The sequence below is a fragment of the Myotis lucifugus genome, unplaced genomic scaffold (assembly GCF_000147115.1).
Source record: "Myotis lucifugus unplaced genomic scaffold, Myoluc2.0 scaffold_827, whole genome shotgun sequence".
NCBI classification, from domain to species: domain Eukaryota; kingdom Metazoa; phylum Chordata; class Mammalia; order Chiroptera; family Vespertilionidae; genus Myotis; species Myotis lucifugus.
In genome coordinates this window covers 155,012-165,019 of record NW_005871875.1, presented here as the reverse complement: position 1 = coordinate 165,019, position 10,008 = coordinate 155,012, and positions in this window count along the sequence as shown.

Sequence of the window (10,008 nt, the reverse complement as noted above, 5' to 3'; positions counted from 1 at the left end):
AGAAGCTAAAAAAAAAACCCCAGAAACCAGTTTTCAGCCTGCCGGGATCTCAGAGCTGAAGTTATACATTGTTTCGAATATAGAACGGCAAACAAACCAGATACGAAGCCTCAGAGCTAGAGCCAGAGCTAAAGCTGGCCCAGAATAAAATAAAAAAAAGAGAAAAAAAAGGAGCGGTTGGGAGCTCCAGTCAACAACCGCCAGCCTGAAAGAAGCCCTCAGCCCCTCATCCAGGCTGGCCAGGCACCCCAGTGGGGACCCCCACCCTGATCTAGGACACCCTTCAGGGCAAACCAGCCGGCCCCCAGGCCTCTATCCTATATAGTAAAAGGGTAATATGCCTCCCAGCACCGGGATTAGTGGAGCCGCAAGGCCTCCTGGCACCAGATCAGCGTGACAGGGGGCAGCGCCCAAACCTCCTGATTGCCTTGCAGCTCTGTGTGTGACAGGGGGCGGGGCCACAACCTCCCTATCCACCCTGCTCTGTGTGTGACAGGGTGCGGCGCCCCAACCCCATCCCCCCCATGGGCCCTGCTCTGTGTGTGACGGGGTAGAGCCATAACCTCCCCATCGGCCCTGCCCTGAGTGTGACAGTGGTGGCACCCCAAGCCCCTGATCAGCCCTGCTCTGTGGGTGATAGAGGGCGGTGCCCCAACCCCCTGATCCGCCCTGCTCTGTGTGTGACAGGGTAGAGCCATAACCTCCCCATTGGCCCTGCCCTGAGTGTGACAGGTGCGGTGCCCTAACTCCCCTATTTGCCCTGCTCTGTGCGTGACAGGGGTGGCGCTGCAACCTCCCCATCGACCCTGCCTTGAGTGTGACAGGGGGCGGTGCCCCAACCCCCATATCGGCCCCACCCTGAGCGTGACTGAGGGTGGCATCGCAACCTCCCAATCTGCCCTGCTCTGTGCATGACAGGGGGTGGCGCCCCAACTCCCCAATCAGCCCTGCTCTGAGCCCGACCAGGGGTTGCACCTAGGGATTGGGCCTGCCCTCTACCACCCAGGAGCAGGCCTAAGCCAGCAGGTAGTTATCTCCTGAGGGGTCCCAGACTGCAAGAGGGCACAGGCCGGGCTGAGGGACCCCTCCCCCCCCCGAGTGCACAAATTTTTGTGCATCAGGCCTCTAGTCATACAACATATGCCTGAATGAAGCTTATCTCACACATATTTTTCTCCACAAGTCACATCACAGCCTCCCTCATTTAGAAATATTATAAGTGGGTACCAATTTCAACAGTGAAATCATCAACAGAAAGAACAAAACTGTTTTACGTGTGGCACTACATAGACTATGAAAACTACACATTTATAGTATCAGAGCTGATACAAGAAAGCAGAGTCTTGCCTTTGTTGGACCTCAGATTAGAAGTGGCCAGTAAGCAATTCAGATTGTTCTCTTTTCTGTGCATGTTTGAGAATGACCACTGAGTTCTTACCAGTACTGATTTTGGGTTGCAAATAAGTGTTTGCAAGTAGGTGAGTTCTCAAATGTGGAATCTGTGAATAACGAAGAATGACAGAACAAATGCGCGCACACACACACATAAACATACAGAATCTCAAGAGTGTGTGTGTGTGTGTGTGTGTGTGTGTGTGTGTGTGTGTTTACCACTCAACATAAGCAACAATGACAGGAATAGTAGGAAGCCAGTGGGGCTGAGGAAATAGTGAGGAGACAGTGGGAAGAGATGATGATGGCAGGGAGAGACAAAGCAGGACATGTAGAGCCTTGTGGGTCACAAGCAGGTCTTTGACTTTTGTTTTGAGTATGCTGGCAGCAGAGGTTATCCTCTGGCCACTATTGGGGGAACAGCCTGTGTGTGTGTGTGGGGGGGGAGTGGAGTGGAGCTGAAAGGTCAGGGAAGAAGTGACTGAACTGATCACAGTAGAAGACATTGGGGCTGGTCCAGGGTAAGGCCATGGAGGAGGTGAAAAGTGGGTGGATTTTGAAAGTAGAACCCTGCGGGTTTGCTGATACTGGAGTTTTTGGGGAAGTAGAGAGCAACAGAGATAGGGAGAGATACAGATGACTCTAGGATTTTGACTTGAGCACCTGGGCTACTAGAAAAAACACTGAGGCCCACAGAAGCAGAGGAAGATGCCCAGGTTCCAGATGGGTCCACAGTGGCTTCATCCTCAGCCAAGGCCTGGCCCTGATGTGAGAGCTCTGGTGGTGTGGATATCACAAGGGGCAGAGCCTGCTCAAAACCAGGCACCTTCACTCCTTGCCTCCCAAGGCCACATCCCAGCACTTCACCTCTGGCTCTATTCTCTTCCTTTTAGTCTTGTTTCCAGAAGTACTGCTCCCTGGAGACTCAGACCATGTGCTTCTGATTCCTTTGTCCTGAAAATATATGCCATGAGCACCCATGAAAGGCTTATGTGGAAGAGGCTGGAAGCAGGGGTGGGAATGGGGCACATTCCTCCCTGGGGGGAGGTTAGGGCTGTGTCTAGAAGCCCAGCAGCATCTCCAGGGCAACCAAGAGAGGAGAGGCATCCTCTCAGGCCAGGCCAGATGGGCAGCTTCCCAGGGCAGCCTTCCTTTGGGGCCCTCTGGTGCCTACCCCCAGCCATGATTCCAGCTGCTCTGACCCTCATCTCCCAGTTCTTCCCACACATTTAACTCCTAGGAGTCATGATTGTAGCATTTGGTTTTCCTCACTCTCTCCTTCCTACACAGCTCTGCCACTCCCCGGGACCTCCTTCCCAGTGGCCACATGATCCTGGATACCCAGGGAGTCTCAAATAGCCCCAGCAGGCCCTGTGTGCGACCAGAGCCTTTCCTGGCAATTTTCCTGCCCTCCTTCCCACCATCTGGGCATCTCTGGGCCCCTCCTGTCTCTCCATGTCAAAGGCTTCAGAGGGGTCGTCTTAACTCATTTGTCCTTCCAGTGAGCACTGACACCTGCTCTAGTTACTGCTTTTCTAGGTTATGAGTCTAGACCAGCCATGAGCAAACTACGGCCTGTGGGCCGGATCTGGCCCGTTTGAAATGAATAAAACTAAAAAAAAAAAAAGACCGTACCCTTTTATGTAATGATGTTTACTTTGAATTTATATTAGTTCACACAATCACTCCATCCATGCTTTTGTTCCGGCCCTCCGGTCCAGTTTAAGAACCCATTGTGGCCCTCCAGTCAAAAAGTTTGCCCACCCCTGGTCTAGACAGAGACCAATACTTGGAAGCAAGTGCTTTTAGAGGCCTTTTTGGACCTTAATAAATCAGCCCATCCATCTCCCGATGGTCGATGAAGAAGGAACTTGTGTTCGTGTTCCTGTTACAAGATAGGGAGACTGGAGCAAAGAACCCAGAGAAGCCATACCTCATTCCTGACCCACAAAAACTGTGAGATCATAACTATTTGCTGTTATTTTAGGCCCTTATGTTTGGGGCAATTTGTTGCACAGCAATAAATCACTAACACAACATATTTGGCCAGAGATTAAGAGGTGAATCAGGAATTATAGTGTTTGCCCAGTTGAAACAAAGTTGTAATAGATGGCTGCTTTGGGCTGGTTTCCCTGAACTGCAGAGTCTGAGATAAGGATTGAGTGTGGGTAATTATTAGCAGTGGATCTTGCAAAGCATGAGAAGAGAAGAAGGGAGATGAGATAGGGAGGTGTAGGCAGCAAATCATGAGAGTTTGAATGAACAATTTCCGCAGTGTGCATGGGGACCAGTCCTTCCAGGGATCTTTGAGAGAGTATAGAACATACGTTTGAGGAGTGAGGGAGCTGGGGTATTGATTTACTAAAAGTGGTGGAGGGTCATTCCCAGGGATGCTAACTTCCTATCAATTCTGACCTGGGGCCACATGGGCCACAGAAATCCCCAGGCAGAGCATCTCAGGTGTTCACCAGAGCAGGGATTACAGTGAGATGAATGGGGCACAAAGATTGATTGTTCCCTTGGCCTCTGTTCTAAAATGTCTCGACACATTGCTGTGACAGATCCTGTCTTAATTTAACAGTTTCCTATTTAAATCATCATGAATGTTTTGCATTAATTTTGATTTTTTAAGACACTTCATTTAAATAATAGTTATCTTGACTACTTGAGTTCCTTGGTGTCCCTTAAATTTTGTTTCACTTCTCACCATTCTCCCAGCCCTAGGATCATGGATGAGGGCATCAGTACTCATGGGAGAGGACTCGGGTGTTAGCTGCCACATCTGAATAGGGTGGGCTCAGTTCTGCTCTAGTAACAAGCTAACCCCAAATCTCCATGGTTTAATGCATTAGAGATTTTCCTTCTCACCTGGCTACTGTCTGCACATCAAGGAAAAGAAAACAATGTGTGGCCACTTAGGTTTCCTGCCCTGGATTTTTTTCTTTTTTGGTTTTATAAATACATTTTTATTGATTTCAGAGAGGAAGGGAGAGGGGAGAAAGATAGAAACATCAATGATGAGAGAGAATCATTGATATGCTGCGACCTGCATGTGCCCTTCTGGGGATGGAACCTGCAACCCTGACATGTGCCCTTGACTGGAGTTGAACCCAGAACTCTTCAGTCCACAGGCTGATGCTCTATCCACTGAGCCAAACCGACTAGGGCTGGATTTTTTTCCTAATGTGGTGAAATACAGGTAACATAAAAGTTACCATCTAACCGTTATTTAAGTTGACAGTTCAGTGCATTAAGTACATTCACATGCAGCCATCACCACCATTCATCGCCAGACTTTCTTAACTTCACAAACTGGAAATTGGTCCCCATTCAACATTCATTCCTCCTCCTCCTCCCCCAGCCCAAGGCACACACCATTCTACTTCCTGTCTCTATGAGTTTGACTCCTCTAGGGACCTCATAAAAGTGGAGTCACACAGTATTTGTCCTTCTATGACTGGTTTCTTTCACCAGCATGATGTTCTTAAGGGACATCCATGAGGTAGCATGCGTCAGAATATGGTTCTTTTTACTAAAAATTTTAAGTGGTAAAAAACACATAACAAAATTTATCATTTTAACCATTTTTAAATGTGCAGTTCAGTAGGGTTAAGTACCTTCACATTGTTGTGCAATTAACCTCCAGAATTTTTAAAAAATATATCTTATTGATTTTTTTTTACAGAGAGGAAGGGAGAGGGATAGAGAGTTAGAAATATCGATGAGAGAGAAGCATTGATCAGCTGTCTCCTGCACACCCCCTACTGGGGATGTGCCTGCAACCAAGGTATACCCTTGACCGGAATCGAACCTGGGACCTTTCAGTCCCCAGGCCAATGCTCTATCCAGTGAGCCAAACCAGCTAGGGCCAGAATCTTTATCTTGAAAAACTGAAACTCTACACCCACTAAACACTAACTCCCCATTTCCCCTCTGCCCAAGCCTGATGACAACCATTTTATCTTTTGTTTTTATGGATTTAACTCCTTAAGATACGTCATATAAGTGAAATCATGCAGTATTTGTCTTTTTGTGACTGGCTACTCTCACTGAGCATAATGATAGCAACTCTCCTTCCTCTTTCAAAATCCTATTTCTCTGTTGTATGTGCATTTCGAATGTCACCTCCTTCCATCAGGAACTCCACCACCAAGCAATACAAGTATTGGATTGGATTATGAATATGTTAAAAGCAGATCAATAAAACGAAAAGGGCTGTCTACATGAGGATGCCAAAAATAGATGGTTATCAATAAAGTAACAGCTTTCTATTTCTGTTAATCAATGAGCTAAGTCCTTAGAGTCAAGATATCTGGAAGGAAAAAGTTTTACTTTTTAAACCTAGGAATGATAAGCTGGAGACAAGCGGCAGAGGGGTGATGTATATATTTGGAGGGGCCTGACCCTTTAGAGTAGAATTTCCACATCTGCTCATTAAATATATTTGTACTCTCATTCTCTTCTCTAAGATCATTCAGCCATTGAGGGTCAATGTAGAAATAAAACTTTACTGAGTTTAAATTTACACAATTGGTAGTCTGTTTGCAGCGATGTCCCCCATTCTTTGTCTGTTTCCATGTCTTCCTCAATGTGACTGTAAGCTCCTCCCATCCAGAGTTGAAGTCTTCTTCTCCACCTTTGAAACTGGGCTGGACTTAGGATTTTCTTTTTTTAGTTGTTTTGGTCAAATTAACGGTGGAAGTGATAGTGCGCTTTACCAGGCCTTGGTGCATTTCTGCTGCTCTCACTAGGAACCCTGGCTGAGCCATGTGAACAAACCCAGGGGCATTTCAGAGAAGAAGAGGACATGGGGACAGAGCTCATTTATTCCAGCCAAGCCCTCCCTAGATCAGTCACCATAGCTGAGTCCCTAATACATTAGAAAGCCCAGCCAAGGTCAGCAGAGACATCCCTGCTGACCCATAGCTGACCCATAGCTGACCCATAGATGACCCATAGATGACTGCAGACTCATGAGGAGACCAGCAGGGATCAGAACACCTCCTCACTACACAAACCCATTGGAAAATAAAGGAATTGTATTAAACAATTTGCTTTTAAGATGGCTTACTATACAGCAATAGTGAATTGATACTATAATCAAAGCAAACAGAACTGAGGGAAATGATAGTAATCTCCTACTTCTTACTTTTGGCATTTGTACTGATATTTGAGGACAGCATTCACTATCATTCTGTTATTCAAATGCATTTCAGATAACTGTATAGAAGTGCCTCCACTGAGTTCCCTTCCAGGTAGTCAGGACAGGGTAGAAGGACATGCATGTTTGTGCAGGAAAATTTTTGATTCTTATTCACATGACTTGGCAGAATTTTAACTCCTGTGTGATTCATCCTTTGATCATAAAGATAGTATATATTCTTGAATATAAAGCAGATATATGTATTGTATGATATTGAGATTGTTCACTCACTGTCCCTTCAGTGGGTTTGAAAAAAAGTTTAGAAAAAAGTAGGTATTTCATTTAAAGCACTAGAAGGAGGCACATTTGTAGGGATCACAAATTGAAAATTTTCAAACAGAAACAGGAAAATAACTCAGAAAAAAACAAACATAAAACAATTCACACTATTCGTCACTCAAATAAATAAGGATCCTTACACATGAACCTCATATTTTATACTTTATTTTTTAATTGATGTTTTAAAGAGAAAGGAATGAAGAAAGAGAAAGAGAGAATGGGAAAGAGAGAGAGAAAAAAAAACATCAATGTGAAAGAAAAACATTGATTGATTGCCTCCAGTATGCACCATGCCTGGGGATGTAACCTGCAACCTAGATATATATGCCCTACAGCATTTTTGTTGCACAGTTAGACACCCCAACCAAGGAAGCCACTGGGTAAAGACCATATTGCACAGTTTAGAATTGATGTCTAGCATTTTTGTATAGTAATAAATTATATGGCTATTTTTGTTTCCTTATATTTAAGGTCATCTCTAACTCTAACCATATAAGATCAATCTATTTATTAAAATATATATTTCCATGTAGATTCTTCTTGGACACATGTATTTGATAGTCGGTGTTTGACAGTGGATATGGTAGGCATGTGGTCACACAGCTGAACAAAAGAATGAAGAATATAAACCAGGAGACCAGCTGTAAAACATACTAGCATGTTGAAGTCTACATCATCAAGAAGAGCAGTAAAGGTGGTGCTATAGAAACTAATGATGAGCATGTAAGTGAAAACTGTGGTCTCAGATTTTCCCCTACAATAAAATTATGCAAATGACCTAAGTAGCCAAGAGAAGTTTTTTCCATAGGGGTAATATAATTCATGACCATATTTTCAGTGAAACAATAGAAAAATTATTAGGAATCTTATATAATAAGAGAGGAATATGCTAATTAGCTGGGATGCCCTCACGGGTAATGTCAGGCAGGAGCGGGTGGGCTTGGCTGCCAGCCCCATGAGGCTGGGCATGTGAGGCTTCGTCAAATAAAATAAAATGCATTCACATGTCTGAAGATGACTGTGTTCAAGGAGGAAGGCCTCCAGTTTTGTTTTCTGACACCCAGTTAGGAGGACTCCCTGGGCGGTTCTCCCCTCCGAGCCCTGAGCAGGATGGGCGCTCTGCTCTGCCCGGAAGGGAGGTGGAGTGAAGTACTTTCCCTCTGGGACCCGCTCTCCCTGGGAACCCGGAAATCCACCTCCCGGGGTGAATGTGCAGCAGCCAGGCCTGGCGAGCCACAGACAGGGCAACCTACCCAGAGGACACATTGCTGCCATAGTTGAAGTCATCCTCGATGGAGGAGCGGGGGTAGTGGGGATCAGAGTCGGGTATGTCAGCAATGGAAACCCAGCTCCCCACCAAATGACTAGAGCTCACGGACCTCAATCGTCCTTGGTCACTTCCTGAGCAGCAGTCAGCCCCCACTGGGGATCAAACCCAAAACCCAAGTAGGTGCCCTGACAGAATAGAACCCAAACCTTTGCTGTGGCAGAGGAGCTCCAACCCACGGCAGGGGCCAGGGCAAGCCAGAGGGGTTTTATTGAGGGACCCTGACAGGCAGCGCGCAGTACAGTGGGCTAGAACCTCCTCCTGATACAGCAAGGTTGCAGGTTGGATCCCTGGTCAGGGAACAGACAAGAAGCAACAAAAGAGAGCATAATAAGTGGAACAGCACACGGATGTTTCTCTCGCTCCCTTCCTCTCTCTAAAATAATCAATCAATAAAAATTAAAATAAAAAATAAAACCTCTGACCCTAACCAGTTTGGCTCAGTGGATAGAGTGTTGGCCTGTGGACTGAGGGGTCCCGGATTAGATTTGGGTCAAAGGCATGTACCTTGGTTGCGGGCACATCCCCAGTGGGGGATGTGCAGGAGTTTGTTGATAGATGTTTCTAACTCTCTATTACTCTCCCTTCCTTTCTGTAAAAAAACCAATAAAATATATTTTAAAAAAATAAAAATAAACCTTCTGGCTTGCAAAGTTGCTAAAACAGTTAGAAAGCAAAGTCCCATCCCTTCCCGTTCATTCAACAAATACTTCATATGCTCCTTCAATAATCACACTGGGGATGGGTGTTTGTTTCTTTTGGTTAATCCTCACGTGAGGTCATTTTTGCATTGATTTTATTTTATTTTTTTTTACAGAGAGTAGAAGGGAGGGAGAAAGACAGAAACTAATGTGAGAGATATCAATTGCTTGCCTCCTGCTGACTTCCCAACCAGGGCCCTGGATTAAGCCTGCAACCCAGGTACTTGCCCTTGATCAGAATCCAACCCGGTACCCTTCAGTCTGCCTGCAGAAGCACTATCCACTGAACCAAACCAGCATTTTTTTTTCTTTTTAAGTCCTCCTCTGAGGATATGTTCTTTTCATTGATTCTAGAGAGAGAGGAAGGGAGAGGGAAAGAGAAAGAGAAACATTGATCAGTTGCCCAAGCAATCGGACAGGGATGGAACCCATAACATGTGTATGTGCCCTCACCTGGAATCGAACCCATGACCCTTTGGTGTGTGGGAGAACACTCTAACTACTGATCCACACCAACCAGGGCCTGGAGGTACATTAAAAATTTTTTTTTTCAGATCTGTCCTGGCCAGGTGGCTCAATTGGTTGGAGTCACAACCTGTACACCAAAGGATTTCCTGTTGGATTCTAAGTTAGGGCACATACTTAGGTTTAGGTTAGATCCCACTGGGTCAGCAGGTGCAGAGGCAGCCTACTGGTATTTCTCTGTCACATGGATGTTTCTCTCTCTAAAAATCAATTTTAAAAACATTCTCAGGTGAGAATTAAAAAAATATATATATTAAAAATTTTCAGATCTAAAATTTTATTTGGTTATTTTTTAAATTTTATTTTTCATTTATAGTTCACATTCAATATCCTATCCTATATAATAAAACCCTAATATGCAAATAGACTGAACAGTGGAATGACTGGTCACTATGAACTGACCACCAGGGGGCAGATGCTCAACATAGGAGCTGCCCACTGGTGGTCAGTGTACTCCCACAGGGGGAGCACTGCTCAGCCAAAAGCGGGGCTCATGGCTGGCGAAGGCGGTGGAGGTGGCGGGAACCTCTGTGGCAGCACTAAGGAGCAGTGAGCTGAGCGGTAAGGAGTGAGGGGTCCTG